This window comes from Patella vulgata, chromosome 5, assembly GCF_932274485.2.
Source record: "Patella vulgata chromosome 5, xgPatVulg1.2, whole genome shotgun sequence".
Classification (NCBI taxonomy): domain Eukaryota; kingdom Metazoa; phylum Mollusca; class Gastropoda; family Patellidae; genus Patella; species Patella vulgata.
The window spans coordinates 12,907,725-12,922,996 of NC_065883.2; the positions used below are offsets into that span (position 1 = coordinate 12,907,725).

At 35.7% G+C, this 15,272-nt stretch overlaps 1 protein-coding gene across 5 annotated transcripts in view; it reads left to right on the forward strand.

The window, feature by feature from the left end:
- Window positions 1-15,272, forward strand: part of LOC126822216 (protein TANC2) — a 246,533-nt gene that overhangs the window by 154,809 nt on the left and 76,452 nt on the right. The window contains exon 1 of one of the 5 annotated variants that reach the window (XM_056101393.1): window positions 10,225-10,480. The exons of the other annotated variants lie outside the window; for them this stretch is intronic. The gene's annotated coding sequence lies outside the window, so the exon portion shown is untranslated. Of the gene's footprint in view, window positions 1-10,224; window positions 10,481-15,272 lie in introns of those variants that run through there. 5 annotated transcript variants of the gene reach the window in all.

The following is a 15,272-nucleotide window of genomic DNA, read 5'->3' on the forward strand; positions in this document are numbered from 1 at the left end:
AGAAATGGGGTTTAACATCCATTAGACACACACTAGGTCATTTTGGGATTAACACACGGTTCAATTTTATTTCAATAATTTGCTTGCGCGTAGGGGTCTTTAGCAATGGGAAGAAACCAGAGGACCCTGAAAAAACCCACAAGGTTGGATAGGCGACCCTATTCCTTGTCACATACAACCGGGGAATCGAAACCCCTCCAGTTGACTCAATAGAAGACCTTATGATACAGCGTGCACGTGCTAACCATTCGACTTAAGGGTTTAATATGGGCTATGCCTGTTCCCCAATTCCTATTCAGATACAAATCTGAATAAGAATATTGCTTATACAAAAAAAGGGGGGGGGGGTATGATGTAAACAATGGACGATATCATGTCTCTTTAAATAATGTGTCTTTTATTTCAACACCAATTGCTGCTGTATAGTTTATTATTTCAACACCAATTGTTACTGTATAGTTTGTTGTTTCTACACCAATTGTTACTGTATATGTATATTTTGTTACTGTATATTTGTAGGACAACACTAATTGCTGCTGTATATTTTATTATTTCAACACCAATTGTTACTGTGTATTTGGTTATTTCAACACCAATTGCTACTGTATATTTTGTAGGCCACCACCAATTGCTACTGTATATTTTATTATTTCAACACAAATTGCTACTGTCTATCTTGTAGGACAACATTGATAACAGCATATACACAACCTCACAGATACATTTCATAGCTTTAGTATCATTTCATAACCCTTGTATCATTTGATAAAAAATCTGAAAGTATGAACAGCGTGAACTAGTAATATTATCTCTGTGTCAATATAACTGTAAAAATTAAATCAACAGTCAGAGTAAGATAGAGGAGATTTATGAAATTTAATATCATATTCCAATTATTTTAAAGTTGCCATGCAGTATCGTAGATCATAACAATAGGGTGTGAGACAGAAAAAATAACAATTCCATTCTATCATTGGATACTTTAATAACTGCTAGGAAATGGCTTGTGACAAAAACCTAGCTAGATTTCATTTATTTTCAGTCAAATTACATACATGGTTTTTGTTTGTTAGACATATAATCGTATAATCGGTTTTATATTTTCCAAATTTATTTTGTTCATTAAAAACAAAATGGCTCTGTGTTACCTAATCGAGACAGTGGACAGTGTTTACATTTTTCTATCTCGTATTCATTGAAAAAAAGAATGGTGTTAGGATTTAATCGAGACTGAAATTGAGAGATTATGTTGTCTGTGATATAATTGGTTGACCATAAAACCTGCAGAAGTTATTACTGCTGAGTATAGTATTCCATGTATGGTAGGTTATCACAATAGATTGCGTTGTCTGATGGTGTCATTTTTCTATAACATTAAATATGGATTATGTACCCTTGGGATATACAGACAGAATTAGCAGGGATCAGGGATGTACTTTTATTTCAGCTTTAGTGAGTTCAATTATAGAATACACAAGTTAATGGGAATTTGTTAGCTATATGAACTGTTCAGATAAAGAGAGAGAGAGAAATGGGGTTTAAAGTCCACTCGACACAAACTAGGTCATTTCGGGACTAACACATGGTTCAATTTTATTTTCATAATTCGCTTTCGCGTAGGGGTCTTTAGCAGTGTGAGGAAAGCGGAGGACCCGGAGAAAACCCACGAGGTTGGACAGGCGATCCTACTCCATGTCACGTTGTACAACCGGGGATTCGAAACCATGCCAGTTGACTCAATGACAGGCCTTATGATGCAGCGCGCACATGCTAACCATGGAAATTTGTTAGCTATATGAACTTTTCAGATAAATGGTATCAGTTGTTCTGGAAAAAGTACATTTAAGCATACCCTGTCTCTTGTATGAAACATGGCGGTTGGATGGCTGAATGGTTAACATGTGCTGCGCGTTGCATCATAGGGTCTGTCAATGAGTCAAGTGATGTGGTTTTAATTCCCCGCTTGTACGTGACAAGGAGTAGGGTCGCCTGTTCAACCATGTGGGTTTTCTCATATTTCATGTATGACACCTGCCAATAAGGATTGGTATCATATGTTCTATAAAGAGCACATGTTAGCATACCCTGTCTCATGTATGACACATGCCTCATAAATGGGAGGGTATCAGGGTGTTGTGGAAAGTAAACAGTACTTCTAGTTAATTGGAGATAGAGAGATGCGGTTAAACTCCCGAGAGAAACTACAAAGTGAATTAACCGTTTCATGGTTTACAGATCCATCAGTAAAATGACATAGAAATGGTCATATAGTTACAATAATATAAATGACTTGTATACAAAAGCTTCTAAAGCGTTATATTAGTTTTACAATTTTGTTCAACATCGGTATTGTTAATCATCATTCAATTCATTGCAAGTTGGTTCTTGATATAAAATTAGTCTTAAAGATTCTTTTCTTCCTTTCACATGTTATAATCTTTGATGAATGGTTTTCACCAAAATCAGATTTTAATGCCCCTTAATGCTGTCTGTAGGCGAGAATTATATATTATTATACGCGACGTGCAGCGTATTCTAGACATGATATAGATTACGCTATGGTTGTTAAAAATCGTGTTTATTATCGTAACAAACTGCGGTTACGACGGTAATCTTAATACCTCCTTCACAGAAGATCAATGGAATGGTTGACAAGAAGAATGTTTGCAGTCAAAAACTTATTTTATATCTGATTAGCTCGCAGTCATGTCTTTTCGGCTTTTCTCCTCAAATACAAAAGATTTCCATTTAAAAAATGTGGTGTCTTATTTCTAGATGGCTGTGAGGGGTGTATTGTTAAAGAGCCGAAACCAAGATAGACTATCAAGTTTTCTTGTATCTCTGTCTGTGATAATAAAAATGATATTGTTGGTAATACTTACAGGCAGACGGACAAATAGTAGCCGAGTTACATCAGGCTTGGTAGTTATATGGTGATAAATTATGGACGAATTATTACAGTCGGTTGCAGACGGTCATTTTCTCATTGTGTGAAACAAAAGGGTTTACAACATTAAAGGTTCTAAGCAAGACAGATCATGTTCAGATTAAGTAGTTACCGGTAGTTACAATAAAAATGGATAAAATAAAGTCGGAAAAAAGTGAAAACTAAAGTTAACTCAAAGTCCTACTCCTAATCAGAAGAGTTACTTAATTTTCAGGAAGATCTCTACTGCTGTACACTCTAGCTACTGTGGGGGGTTGGATGGCTGAATGGTTAGCGTGCGCGCGCTGTATCATAAAGTCTGTCATTGAGTCGACTGGCGTGGTTTCGAATCCCCGGTTGTACGTGACAAGGAGTAGGGTCGCCTGTCCAACCTCGTGGGTTTTCTCCGGGTCCTCCGGTTTCCTCCCACTGCTAAATAGCCCTACGCGCAAGCGAATTATGTAAATAAAATTAAACCATATGTTAGTCAAGAAATGACCTAGTTTGTGTCGAGTGGACGTTAAACCCCATTTCTCTCTCTCTCTCTCTAGCTACTGTAGCCGTTATTACAGCTGTCTAGTTGTTTGGATGGTACAAAAAAACGAGATCCTTTGTACACATTGGCGTGCATGTAAAAGATCCTTTGGCAGTTGAAATTTGATATATAAGAGTAAGCCATAGCGCCGCTGTCCAGATAAAATTTCCCTCATAGCACACTATATGGATAAGCCCATCTTTTTTAGCCCAATCGGAGCAGTTACAATTCTTGGAAACAAAAATAGTAGGGTAAATTTTTCATCAAATATATAAAAAGGTTGTTTCCAGTAAATAAATTAACCTAAATAGTCCTTTTAAGACTAGGTCTTCATAGTTTCCAGTAAATATTAATGACAGTTAACAATAATGAACCGAAATAGTCCCTTTAAGGCTAGGTCTTCATAAGTCCAGTCGATGTAGAACATAACTTGGATTGTATGTAAAACTACTCATGGTTTATCCCATGATATCCAATTTTACTATAGATTTGGACTTTAGATGCCAAAATCAGATCCACAAAATCATGCTTCATTCATTATGATAAAACAATATCTGTTGAAAATGATTAAATCGAAATGCTATTATTGATAATAGAAATGTGAGATAATAGAAGTGAGAAATTAAACAGAAAGCCTAGCCATCATTGATAATATCCATCACACTCCAGACAGGTTAAGTCAATAACATAGAATTGATAATTGTAAAACAATGCATAATAATAAGAGTTAGTTCTATTAGTTAATAAAATAGTCTGAGTGGGTTATATTGGTCAAGCGCTTGAAGACTGGACAAATTAACATCCCCAGAGTAAGATCTGTTGCCTGACCTTTTCATTTCTGTGCTAGTCATGATGGATTATACATACAAAAGCTTGGAAGAATGACTGGGTATAATAACAGTTGTTTATGTGAATTTCCCGAATGAGAGATGGTATCAGATGTTCTAGAAAGATTAAGAAAACCCCTTCTCACGGATGATTTCCATTTGTATCTTGATGGATCCCAGAAATGAAAAATGAAATGGGGTTTAATGTTTTACTTTTCCGCACCAACCAGTGTTTCTGCCTACTATTCATCGAATTCCAACTGTCAAGGGTTCTTTTACGTGCATGCTGACGTGTACATGGGACCCTGGTTTCTAGTCCCATCCAAACAAAATGGCATTATTCCTTGCTAAGCCCTCTGTCCTGTAGCATACAACTGACAAGGGGATATCATGCTGAATAATCTGGGGGATCTTTCTCGGCCAATACCAAACACAGTGATTGAACTGTGAACCTCCCTTTTAAGAGTCCAGCACCTTACTCACTGAGCCACGGTGACTCCCTTTTTGGAACACAAATTGCCACTTTCTGCTACATGATTTGTTAAATTCATGCCTGTATGGAGTTTGTATTATGAATCGATTATGCTTGAATTGTGTATCAATTTTATATAATGATGATCTAATTTCTGCTTGGAGGATTAGCTTGGACATATTACCATGGCAACTGATTGGCACTGATTGGTTATTGAGATTATAAATTTGTTATTTTTATGTTATGGTGTAAACACTGATATTATATCTTATCGTTTTACAAGTCAGATATGACATAAATAGATAAATACAGAAACTGTGTATCTATAGTAGATTAGGTTATTTTCTCCATTAATTAAACCAGAAGTTTTTATTGACATTAAATGATAAACATTGATAAGCTTCAATGGTGATTCCCCAGACAATATTTTGTTAAATAACAAATATACGAAAATGAGAGTCTTGTTTCAAACTTTTTCATTATTTTTCTTGTTAATTTATGTGCAAAATATATATACTAGTAACCAGATTTATCCTGCAGGCTGTAAGTTCCACTATAGTTCACCACTAAGTTCATACTAAATCAATTATTTTAGAATAAAATATTGATTATAGTTATTTGTTTAGTACTTTTTAGAATTTGAATTCGTTCAAGCAATACATAAATGTTGGAGCTGCAGTATGAGATGAAACTGTTAAGTGAATGTGTCCCCATCCTTTATAAGTCACAATAAATTGTTGTGCTTGCATTGAGTTTCTACCCACAACTTCAGATCCGGATCCTAGTTTATACCTGAAACAAATTGCATTGCACCATATACATCAGTATCCGAGGTAGATTTAAACAATATTTTATTCACGAGATACAGAAACAAGGCAATGATATTCATGAATCGGCTTCCCAAAACAAAATACACAAATAGGTCAACATTACCTGTATGTAGAGTGTTAAATTACAGATAGAATATAATCAGGTGTTAGCTAACATCAGGATTATGATAGGACCGACACTTCACTACTTATATTAGCTCTTGTGTGTTTCAAAAAATCTGGGTGGGTAAGTGGGAGGGGGGGCTGTTTCTAACGTGTAGCCAGTGGGTGGTTTTAGTTGTCGACACTCAACTGCTTAGCTTAAATCTGGTGCAGCAGTTTTGTAGCCTGTAAACCAATGGGTGTTGGCGTTTGGTAAGGGATCAAATGGGAAGTCTTAGCAAAGTGGTATCAAAACACAAATACCAAAGTGAACGGATGTATCATTTTAAATGTTTATATAATTTCATGCAAAAAAAGGGCACTTTCTGTCTTATTCTTTTAACTTGGTATTGACAGAATTTTCTGAACTTGCCAACCCCAGAACAACAATTACGTTTGTTTATCTGTACGGAGAATGTAGATCAATATCAGTATATAAAAATAAGATGTACTTAAAAAAACATGTAGGTAATATTGATCTTATTGGTTTAAAACAATATATAACTTGACTGTCTATAGGTTATATACAGGTACACTATAGGTTGAATTAGTGTGGAGACATTTGTTATTCAGGTGACTTGGGTTGAAATTTTCTTAATTAGTGTAGATAGAATTGTTATTCAGGTGTCATCGGTTGAAAACATTCTGAAATAATGCATCTTAGGTTGAAAACATTCTGAACTATAGATTTGTTATTTGGGTGTCTTGGGTGGAAAACATTCTGAATTATTGCACTATCGCCTACTCTTATATCGAATTCCAACTGCCAAGGGATCTTTTACGTGCATTTCACTGTATACACGGGACCTTGGTTTTTCGTATCATCCGAAGGACTAGACAGCTGTCCTTGTTAGGACCTCCGTCCTGGAAAATCTGGATGAACTTTCTTGGCCAATGCAGGGATCGAACACTCGACTTCCAGGGTAGCGAGCCAGCGTCTTACCCACTTAGCCACGTGATCCCCTGGCATATGCCAGTCTACATTAACATATATGGTTGGTGCATAAAAGTAGGACGTATAACCCGTCCCTATTTCATTTCATTTCATTGTCAAGGAATCATGGCTATAAAAGCTTACATAACTTATTACCTGATTGAATAACTAAATATTGACATGACATGGCATATAAACAAATTGTTCATTGATATAGGTCACTTTAATTATGTTTAACAAACCCCCTCTAACTCATTATCTTATTTAAACATTCCACATTGTTAGACACCATACTGTGAACAATAATCACTTCAAACAATCGGAATGTTGTAACACAGTGTTTGTATTTTGTATACATTGACTATGGTACTTCATTAAAACTGAGTCATGTAGACATCTTTTTTTTTAAGACAAACTTCCATGGTATTTGGTAATTGAACTGGAAATACACAGGTCACAGTTCACAGGTCACACTGGAAATACACAGTTCACAGGTCACAGTTCCATACAAATGTGTCCTGTGCATATTCATTCTGATTAAAATACGGGGCCCTTATTCACGAAAACTTAAACTAAGATACAATCGAAATTTTAAGAAATACTGCAATTCGATTGGCTGACCAATATGCAAATTTGATATATGCAAATTGATTTTACCGGTCAGCCAATCGAATTACAGTATTTCTTAAAATTTCGATTGTATCTTAGTTTAAGTTTTCGTGAATAAGTGCCCGGATCTATATTTCGTTCGTTTTTGTTTTTATACTATTGATGGCCTCTCTACATGAAGATCTGACCAGTTGTATTGGGAAGTTGTGTCAGGGGTCATACGAGCCGCTTTTGACCCTATGTGATGTCAGACATTTGATTTACCAATCAGTGTTGATGTTTCTAGTAGAATATCCACAGTTCCATGTATAGCACGCCAAGAACTCACTGCAACAGACTGTTTCATTGGCTTATCCCTCCCTCACTTCAACCAGAACATGGGTTATATAACAACTCTTCCAGATCCTATTAAAGACAAGTAAAAGAAATTGTGAACTATAAAAAAACGAAAACGAAATAGGATCTGTGTTTTAATCAGATGGGTGCATATTCATTCAGTCATATATTTAGTGAACGATTTCTCTTAATGATGAAGGTCTGTTGTTTAATAGTTATATTTAAACATACATTATGCAAGAGCTAAATATGTCCATTGCAGGTCTTTCTTTAGGCCTGAAATATTATCTAAATTATTAATTAGACATTAATTAACTTATCCAGACCATAATCAACTCTAGATGGCATCGCTAGCCTGCGATCTTAAGTGGATTGTGAACCGATTTACTGCATAACTTTCCTTCTCGATTAAACGATTAAATGGATAATCAAGACTATGATTTTTGTAATACCAACTTTAGTAATGATGACCGAGGCTATGCAGAAATTTCGATCGCTTATTTCTTGGTTCATAGTGGATCAATTTGACTGAAATTTTCAGCAAATTGCCTTTACGTTATCTAGTTTTTAACTATTATAGTGAGAACTGCCAACTCGTTATCGAATCTCCCATAATGTATCTTTAATTACACTGATTAATCTTTAATATGAAAAGAAGTGATTTAAAATGTTAATAAGCATATGCCAATCAAATAATCTGCTGTCATTAATCATACTAAATGTTAAATATGTATATATAAATTTAGAAATTCAAGCAGTAAATTTGCATCTTTCGTTTATATCTCAGTAACCCTCTTTAATGTAAACAATACAGTATTTTGGTTGCAAACTAATTTAAGATGTGGAGTTTTCAATTGTATATTTAAGAAAATGTGTGAATGGGCTGTTAATAGCCATTTGTACTTCTACGCAATGCAAATATCGGACATGATTTGAGTTATATGGCTTGATAACAATTTGTCTACTTTAATCATTTGTATTTCTCACTTGAAAACAATTTATCATCTGGTATTGTATTTAATCTTCATTTATCAGTTCTGACTTTTATTTAATGTTCATTATGTCAAAAGGCTGAGGCCAATAGCTCATACTGTGTTAACCCACTTCATCTGTACAATAGTAGTGTTAGAGTTATCTCCCTCTAATGGTCAAGAAGAGACAGCTTGGGGTTAAATGTACTTTATTGCAATGAGTGTATTTAGTTTAGAAGGGAATTGAAAAGAAATGTGCATTATTGATAATTAAAAATGTCATATATATATTCTAATTCTTGAATATTTATATTTACTGATATTAATAAAGCTTTAATGCAAAAAATTAAGAATTGCTGAAGTGCCGTACACATATAGTGTGGCCAAAATAATGTCTTCTTTCAAATAATAATCAAATAGTAGGAAATCAAATTTCTCTAATCGAATCATTGGCGTATTCCTGTTTCAATTGTAAAATCATTGCTTACGAGTCCCAAGGGTGGCTAACCTTTTTTAATATTCTATATGCCAAATATTACCAATATGACTTCAGATGTGGCATGCCGAATAACTGTAAAAGATTGAATTATGGAAAACTGTTAACAGAAACAGAAAACTTATTTACCTTGATGAAAATTTTGATTTTGTTAAGCTGTTCATATTTGAAGTTATTTTATCAAATCAATATTACCATGTGTGGGGTACAATGTGCTACTTTTGTCATAAGATTGCCACCTCTGCTTTAGGCAATTGATTCGTTTTCAGAATTTGGACGAATTGTTGACTAAAACTCAACAAAGTTATATCCGTTTTAGAGTGGTCTATATGGCCGGGCCTGAATGTTATTTCTTTTCTGTCCCCAACTGTTACTTAGGCAATTCACCAACATTCTTTGAGAGCCTTGTCGAACCATTTTGTTTACTGGTATTAAATGTTTTTGCAATCGTTAATCAGATCCACCCAATACTTTGCTACAACTACCTGGTGTTTTAACGTCTGCTTCCACAACCAACTTCGTGGGTTTTCTCCGGGTCCTCTGGTTTCCTCCCGCTGCTAAAGACCCCTACGTGCAAGCGAATTATGGAAATAAAATTGAACGATATGTTAGTCCTGAAATGACCTAGTTTGTGTCGAGTGGACGTTAAACCCCATTTCTCTCTCTCTCTCTCTCCGCTTCCACAAAAATGATATCGCAGACAGCCAATAAATTGTGAGCGTTGTCGAACAATTTTTGTTTACTAGTATTAAATGTTTTTGCAATCTTTAATTATATCCACCCAATACTTTGACCTGTCAACCCTTTTTATCCTGTAAAAGTAGGTGGATGTTAATCGCAGCTTCTTCAAAGTTTCCTCCATTCTTTTTTCAAATAGTAAAAACATTTAAATGATGGTCATTAAAATCTGATCCTGTAATTACCAGTAAATTTTCTAAAAGCAAGCAGACGTCAAAGAGACAGCCATCTTGTTTATGTTGTCAAGTTAAACTGTTTTATTTTAAAACTGTAATTATCTCAGAAGGGTTTTAAAAAAAAGAATTGTTATTGGTTCTACTGGTTTCAAAGACGACTTACACTCATACTATCTTTAACCTTGACGACCAGTTATCCATATAGGCAATAAGTAGGTGGGGGGAGATGATACTAGGCTCAATTATCCAGCAAATCTCTCTGATCATTAACTTGTAATCTAGATATATTGACAATAGGCTTAAAGACTCTCTTCTTTACACACATCCCAATCTAGGCTCGTCCTTTCATCTACCAAACACTAAGTCAATAAATACCTGTGTCACGAACTTTGACCCCTGAGCAGTCACATATCTCTCTCATACTTTACGACCCAACTAGTGACTGTAATGTGAAGTGTGTTTGCGGTTGAGGTGTGAGCTGCTGGTCAGGTAGGGTTCTGTCATTTTTTCCGTTTTATTGTCTAACTGTGGCGTCAAATAGCTAGTCATTTATCCCATATTGTTAGTTTGGTCGCCACAAACTTACGTTGATGATTTTAAAAATGGCTATGGTTTGCTAGACAAAAAAAACAATCATGACAGCTACCTCGCTAAATATTTTCTTTGCGTCTCTTGATTATATGTTTTGACCTCAAATAGCTTAGTAAGTCTGTGTCTACACTGAATATTTTTTTTATCATTAGACGAAGTTGATGAACCTTTGTTTTTAAGAATAAAAGTGGTATTTGATGAAAGTTTTAATGTAAACATTAAAAGTAGTAACTGTATATTGCACAATCACCACAGTTTCGTAGAAAATCTGTACAGGTACTGTTGGAAGTCATGCACAAGATAGGTTATGCTTAGCGTGTCAAAAACACGTGAATTTACGTCCATGCACAAGATGGGGTATGCTGATGGTGTTCAAAGCATGGTGTCCATGCACAAGATGGAGTATGCTTATGATATGTGGAACACCTGGTTCTATATGTCATGCACAAGATGGAGTATGCTTATGTCATGCACTGGATAGGGTATGCTTATGATGCGTGGAACACCTGGTTCTATATGTCATCCACTAGATGCAATATGTTTATGGTGCGTGGAACTCCTGGTTCCATATGTCATGCACAAGATGGAGTATGCTTATGGTGTTTGGAACACCTGGTTCCATATGTCATGTACTGAATGGGGTACGCTTATGATGTGTGGAACACCTTATTCCACTTGTCGTGCACAAATTCCACCTGTCTTTTATTTGAACAATTCACAAAGCTAACAATTTATATATAGGTTTTGTATTTAGAAAAAGCAAAAAAAAACGTTTATCTGTTGTACTGTAGTGAACTCATAGATGGTTAAAGTGTTAAGACCCTTGTCATGTCACGGATTTTACTGGATCTTACAGAAGTGTAAATGTTGTTAGATCACATCAATTTTATGTTGTGTGTGTGACCAAGAATAAATGAGATGAACTCTCTCTCTCTCTCTTCGTGGATCATTTAAAGTGGCAACCAGCCAAGAAAACAGACAACACATTCTCATTCTCGCCTCACATTAGTTAAATATATATTGGTTCAAACATTATTCAAATAGATCCATTTGAAATTTACATTAAATTCTGTTAATTTAACGCCACATGTATTTGCTTTCATGAAAATAGTTGCACCTTATAAATCTTGTCCACACAAACCAATATTTATGCAGATTTTTCTGTTGTGTAAATTACATTAGAATGACGCTCTTTCAGTTAAATAGCTTCTTTTTTTTGTTTTAATGATAATAAAAAATCTGTGTCACACTTTAGTGTTTTACTTTTAATTTAGCACAGCAAATTTTCTTATAATTTCTTTTGGTCAATCCATGGACTTAGTGGCATGGTTTTAATGTACAGCTAGTACATGACAATGAGTAGGGTCACTTGCCTATTTGAGTCTTTACCCGTATTATGACTCCCAGTCTTTACCCTTATTATGACCCCCCAGTCAAAAAGAGAGAGAGAGAGAAATAGGGTTTAATGTCCACTCCTCACAAACTAGGTCATTTCGGGACTAACATATTGTTCAGTTTTATTTCAATAGTTTGCATGCGCGTAGGGGTCTTTAGCAGTGGGAGGAAACCGGAGGACCCGGAGAAAACCCACGAGATTGGACAGGCGACCCTACTCCTTGTCACGTACAACCGGGGAATTAAAACCCTGCCAGTTGACTCAATGACAGACCGTATGATACAGTGCGCACATGCTAACCATTCGGCCATCCAACCCCCCTCCCCCAGTCAAAAGCAAATTATTGAAGCAAAATGTTAGTTCCCAAATGACCCAGTTTTATATTGAGTGGATGTTAACCTCCCTCTCTCTCTCTCTCTCTCTCTCTCACTCTCTTTAAGTTTGAATCAAGTTGTTGTTATTACTGACTGTGATTTAATCAACTGACAAAACTACCTCATCACATCGATTCCTCCTCCACAACTTACTTCTTCACTAAAAACATCAATAACTTGACCACAAATACATATATAAAATGTCAGTCAATATAACAAATATATATTTAGTCTATTTGGTCATGACAACACGACATTGCAATACCATAAAAGTCATTGATTGTCACATAGAGTATAGACCAATACATAGCCTTGGATCTATTAAGTGCGATACTGACATGACCAAACATTTCTTTATTAAGTATTCATGAAAATGGGTCGGAAATGGAGAAAATTGCAATAGAACTATTAGATGGCGTAAGGATATGATAGAGAATTGAAGTAGAACTATTAAACCAATCGTTTGACATATAAATGCTTTTATTGCTTATTTGATAAGTTTGTTTTGTAGCTAATGGAATTGGATACAGAAACAGTTTCAATATATATCATTTACCAGTACATTCGTTTTTTAAACGCCCACATTTTCATGTGGACATATATTGTCGTCGCCCCAGTCCATCCGTCTCTCCGTCTGTCCGTCCACAATTGTTTGTGAACAGTCTACAGGTCACAATTTTTATCCGATTTCAATGAAACTTGAAATATACGTTTATCATCCTAAGATCTCGGTTCCTTTCGATATTGGTATGTATCGGACTGTAACTTCATGGATTATGGCCCCTGATTGTACGAAAAATCACGTTTTTAGCTTGTGAACACTGTAGAGGTCACAATTTTTATCCGATTTGGTTTAAACTTGAAATGTATGCTTATAACCTACAGATCTCGGTTCCTTTCGATATGGACCCAATCTCTTGCAAAATGTGGGCGTATCCTGCCTGGCAGCCGCTGGTTTCTTATAATGAGGTAAATCAGTTACGGGGATGCTAATGGAATGCAATAAAACATCATACATGTATTTGGAATTCAAAGTTTAGGCAAAAAATGTCAACTGTCCAGACAGTATCATCCTCCCATGCATTGCATCTTAAACCCTAGAAATATATCGAACAAAATGTTAGGCACATAATGACCAAAGTATTTTGTTGAGAAGGTGGGAAAGGGGGGTGGATGGCCGAATGGTTAGCACGCTTGCGCTGTATCATACGGTCTGTCATTGAGTCAACTGGAGGGGTTTCGATTCCCCGGTTGTACGTGACAAGGAGTAGGGTCGCCTGTGCAACCTCATGGGTTTTCTCCGGGTCCTCCGGTTTCCTCCCACTGCTAAAGACCCCGTGTGTTAGTCTCAAAATCATCCTAGTTTGTGTCGAGTGGACGTTAAACCGCATCTCTCTCTCTCTTGTTGAGAAGGTGTTAATCTCCCTTCAGGGAGAAAGATCAAAAGGCAATTTGATTTGATGCAAAGCTTATCAAAGTTTCTCCAGATAGATTTATTCTGTTAATTGATAGACTTGATCATTCCAGCCTATACTGTGCATATGGTTAATCACTGTCATGGTGCTCAAACAGGCAGTTCATGTAATGAATATTAGGAAATGTTAAATAAATCCACCACTTAATGCTGCATAATGCAAATTTCAAATAACACAAGCATTTTGTCAGTTCCCTGATCTCCAGTCGACATTTATCTCTCGACCCATCATAAGACATACTAGAATCTCAGAATGACCTTTGACACTGTGTGTGTATTCAAATTTAGCGCTATTTTGTTATAGTCAATATAGGCATGGATGATCAAGACTAGTTAATTGATGGCACAAGAATGTAACATGGACTCATCTATTTCTGTCGATTCCCAAGACGGCATCAAATCTCAAATATTTGAAATAAATGATACCTCTGTGGTTGACTTGTTAGTGGTTTAAAAATATGATTGAAATATCTTCATTGTTGGTTGACAGCCATATTGAATTTATTTCTCATTTTCCAAGTAAGTCACTAGCTGTGCTTTAGATCACATGCCTGTCATCAATGCAAGTCATGTGTTTCTATCCCCACTATTTTACATGACCAGGGGTAGAGTTATCTGCTTATCCATGTGGGATTTCTCCACAAATGCTGGTCACTACTGATACTATAGATATGCAGGTGCCCTTTAAGATGTCATTATGATTGGACATGGCAGGAAAGTAACGAGGGAGGCAGTGGGTGACACTTCTCAAAATCTTACTGTCATTTTCTGGAGAATTCTCTGGAAGGGTATATTGGTTTACACATATCAAATTCTTACTGTCATTTTGTCAAGAAATCTCCATAGGGGTACATAGGTTTACACATGCCAAAATCTTACTGTCTCAAGAATTCTCTATTGGGGTACATTGGTTTACACATGCCAAAATCTTACTGTCTCAAGAATTCTCTATTGGGGTACATTGGTTTACACATGACAAAATCTTATTAATGTGTCTATACTGACAAGAGCTTAGTTTTCCTGTTACTCCAGTTTCCTGCCACTGCTCAAAAACACTGCACTGCAAGAGAATTATTGATATGTTAATTCTAAAATTACCTTACTGTGTTCAGTGGACATTAAATCCAATTTCTCTCACTCTCACTGTTTATTTTTACATGATTCTATATTTACAGATCAATCATGGTAACACAGCCAATAATATTATTTCTCTCTCTCTTTCCATTTGATTTACATTTGATATTATTATTTCACACCAGACTAATCTCCTCAAATCTCATATCCAACTTTTATTTACATAACCTATTAACTATGGTTAGTACGAAATGATAAGGCCAGCTCAACTTTTCATCATAGGTCATGAGATGTAAACAGGGCTACCGCTAATCCCAACACTAACCCTAATCCAGGACCTATCCCCAATGCTTTCCATTACCCTAACCTACA